We start from the raw sequence: 4,242 nt of genomic DNA, 5'->3' as shown, positions 1-4,242 counted from the left end.
TGTTCGAACCGTTTTAAATTCGAATTTGTTATTTCGTATTCGTATTGTATGCGTTTTAGTAGGGTATGCCATGAGAATGGACACTAAGAAGGGATTTTTCTAAATTCTCCCGCGGGGGGAGAGGGAGAGGATTAAGCTTAACCGGAAGAATGGCTTCTACTGTACTATTTTAGATGCGATTTTTTGTTTTCAACTACGTTTAGTCTTCATCGAGTACTTAGGTGTATTAAATTGATCACATTTCAGACATTGTTTAAATATTTTTATATATTTCAATTTTAAAAATGTTCGAACTGTTTTAAATTCGAATTTGTTATTGCGTATTGGTTCGATTATAGAACGATTGTAAATGTTCCAGAAAATTGATCAAATTGAAAATAGTTTGTTTGATTCTCGACACCTACCGCTGAAGATTCTCTTCAGCGGTAGGTGTTATATAACAATTACTATGGTTATTGAAATATTGAATGTTAATGGGGTTTGCATTCAAAACCTCCGCCGACGAAGTCGAGGGTAACAGCTAGTATATATATATTATGTATCTTAAATTTCTATACTACATGTGAGAAAAACGATAAGATTGCTATTGTATATTCGAATATCAGTGGCAGAATGGAAGCGCTGTATTGTCGAAACCGGGTCAGCTTCCAAACAGCCAGATTATACGCATTTGCGCATGAGCTTTACAGAACACCAACCTCACGTGATTTAGCCGGTGGAAGCTACACACCATAACGCTTGCAATGATTCTATCCAGTACCGGTTCTGCGCTGTTAGTCGCCTGTCCGCTAGATATTTGGCCGCCCTCACCCCATTATGTGAATCGCGAGTAGATTTATAACCAGGGCTGTGGAGTCGGAGTAGGAGTCGTCAAAAAATCCGCCGACTCCGACTCCTTTTTACTTCCCAACTTGTTAAGTATATACAACGGAAAACTATTGAGATCGTGTCAAATTTGACCCTCCATGTTTCTTTTGCAAATCTACACGTTTGGAGACCTCCCAAATCCCTCAAAAAAGTCAATAAAAGAGGAAAAATTCGCACGCGCGTGTGTGTGTGTGTGTGTGTTGACGTCTAATTTGTTAAATTTCTTTATTTTCTGTTCTGAGATATAAAACAATATCTCAGAATGGGTAAAGTTTAAGAAACGAAATGTGGCAATGTAGCTCGCGTATGAAGGGGTATTAATTCTATTAAATTTTGGTTCTTAATTAAAAGTCGACAGAGTGAAGTCATAAAAGGGGTCATGTGTCATATGTATTAATTAATGAATATTTTATTCGTTATTAGCATTCAAAATTTAAAAAAATAAAATATTTTAAAATTTTGGACATCCTCATACCGGGCTCCCATGAACCCGGGCCTCCGACTAGGATCCGGTGAATCGCTACCATGTGGAGGCCATGAGCTTAATTTATTGGTACAGTACCAGTTAACTAATCTTTTGTGAAAGTAATGATACAAACAGAAAGCTTTTTAATAAGTAATTATGTTTTCTTCAAAATTATAAAGTGCAATTTTGTATATATGTTACTGTGAATGACCGAAATCTGGCGAATGTCAACATTTTCCGGTGAATGTCAACATTCACATAGTCGTTTCCTGTATGTCCGAAATATTTGCTAAATATTGTTATTTCTCACTTACACCAGCAAATGTCGACATTCAGCATGCAGTGACGGTGAATATTGAATAAAAATATTTTTATTACGTTAAGACAAAAATGCAACTTTTTAATATGTCAAAATAGGAGAAAGCTTAAGTAATAGTACATGTAAATAAACCGTTGAACCTAAAACGAACAGTACATTCTATATCATTAAAGAAAATAATACAATAATAAACTTACACATAAATTATGTGATTAACGTTATACAATCTTATTTATTGCAACAACTTAAACTGTTATTGAACCTTGAATTGCACAAGAGTCCCTTGCTTTTACAACTACATTTATTCGTGGAACACTTCTTTTTGCAATGTAATTTTATTAAAATAAAGTATTAATTTTATAACATAACTTAATACACCTATTAAGTATAATACAAAAGTTAACGCCAGAATATTGAAATTAGAGACGGGACGTCCCGATTAACNACACTAAAATAGACATTTTCAATCAACCGCTCATAACAAAAGTTCGTGTCAGGAGTGGGATTCGAACCCACGCCCACTATCGTGGACCAGAATGCACGCTCCCGAATTATACAGGAAAGGTCTACCTTGAGTCTGGCGCCTTAGACCGCTCGGCCATCCTGACGTTATTCTGCGATTACGATTGATGCCTAAACAATGGATAATGTTCATTTCTCGTTATGTTCAAGCAGTTTTATGACAGGCCGACGTTTAACTAACTAAACGACGAATCAATTGCAATTGTTTAGTTTACGGAATCTCGAAGAAGTTATGACATGTTTTGTCTCTTACAAGAAATGAAATTTCCCCCGACTCAGTGATGACGTCGACGTTAAATTACGAGTCGTTTTTCCATTTTGACACCAGAGAATTGGAATTAGAGACGGGAGGTCCCGATTGGCGTACTTCTAATGCAAGACAGAAGTCACTTTATTTCAATTCGAAACTCTTTTCTCGAAAGGAGTTAAATAGAGGACAGGCCCGAATCTATTGCTAACAGGAAAAGTACGATGTACAGGGGCGAGGCAGTACATTACTAATTTTAGATTGAGAGCATATATTTTAAATTAAATAAATTTAGGATATGGTGAAAAATTGCTTGGTGTATGTGTAAATTTACATCTTTATTTTCAGTTGTTAAATATTATAAAGATTTGAGAACTTAGGAACAATTTTAAAAAGTTGTTAAAAATTGCGTTTTTTTTTCTTTCTTTGTTGATTGTTTGTGTTTTATATATGTATTTTTTACAGTTGGAAAAGGCCAATGGCCATAGTGTCGTTTACTTTACATATATATATGAAAGTCACATGACTTATCAATAACCAACTTTTAAGATACTTTTAAGTACCTTAAATTAAGACAATATTACAAAAATTAAATGAAAATTTAATAACATAAACACGATAGAAAATGGTCGTTTTAATTACAAGAAAAATTCTAATAACAAATGAATATAAAGTTGTAATTGAATAATAAACGAAAACGTTAAAATTCAATTATTATGTATTAAATATATTATAATAATAACAGTTCTATGCTTCATAAGAGTTCTGTTGATTGTCATTAAAACTAATGAAAATATTCTAGAAGAAATTAATGACGAATAAACTCATTTATTCTAATTCATTAAAGGTCAGATTCATTATAATAATATCATATGGGATGTAATGTCTACGCATATGTAACATACACACGCAAAATTATAACGAGAAACGACAGAATTTATTATCCGAGTTGGCTTTAACAATTCGATTCGATTGACGAATATTGACAACGAAAAGATTGAATGCACTTTTCCAAAATAAGTCAAAGGCTCGATTCTTCTCTTTGAAGAAACCACACAACGGTTGTTATCGAAATATTCGTTGTGGGAAAATTATCGCTGCTAAATGTGATTTAGTACCTAACAATGTTAAAAAATACCTAATTCTAGAAAGATCAGGGACTAAACTTACCCAAAAAAATCGCAAAAACTACAGCAAAACTCCGAAAATACTGGAAACAATCGCATTCGAACAAAGCAACAGACAATTGTCGAAATTCTATTGTTGCGTGGCGACTCAGTTTAATGCTAAAAATTTCGATTTTTTGACAGAATTTCGATTTCGGGGTTCTGAGTCTGTCTTTCTGTAGAAACGGACCATTCTGCTTTTTGTCTGTAGTATTTCACTCACGCCCACAGAGACAACGAGGTGTAATTCGTTTTGTTAGAGTTAGGATGTTCGAAGACGCTCATAAACTAAGTGGATTCGACTTAGATTGAGCAATGGTAGAATCTTCTGCAACTGTTGTTTCTATATTGATGTTAGGCGGCAATTTGAACCCATTGTAGATCTATAAATACCTACTGTCTGGCCTTCCTTAATCTAGAGAACGCCGTTAAGTAGATGAAAGCCGACATCAGATATGAAAAGATTAGTTGATTGCATCGGAACGTTTATGTATAGTTAATCGAGGCCTCCTCCCTCGATTAACTACAGTTGACCCCCCCTATTACACTGTTCGTAATTCCGTTTTATATAAATTCCATGTTGTACGAGTCACTTTGATTTTACAAACACGTGAGCAGTTCACAGCTCGGCACACGTATTTGTAAAATCTAAGTG

General features: G+C 34.3%; 1 non-coding gene across 1 annotated transcript; it reads right to left on the bottom strand.

Moving 5' to 3' along the window:
• Positions 1 to 2,143: 2,143 nt before the first annotated feature.
• Positions 2,144 to 2,260, bottom strand: Trnal-caa. The gene is made up of 2 exons: positions 2,223 to 2,260; positions 2,144 to 2,189 (listed from the first exon to the last, which is right to left on the bottom strand). It is a non-coding gene; the product is annotated as a tRNA-Leu (tRNA).
• Between the last annotated feature and the right edge of the window lie 1,982 nt (positions 2,261 to 4,242).

The sequence above is a fragment of the Centruroides sculpturatus genome, unplaced genomic scaffold (assembly GCF_000671375.1).
Source record: "Centruroides sculpturatus isolate CEXI.00-Female unplaced genomic scaffold, Cexi_2.0 scaffold1397, whole genome shotgun sequence".
Lineage (NCBI taxonomy): Eukaryota > Metazoa > Arthropoda > Arachnida > Scorpiones > Buthidae > Centruroides > Centruroides sculpturatus.
The sequence above is the reverse complement of the archived record's forward strand: the minus strand, read 5'-3'. Positions and strand labels throughout refer to the sequence as shown.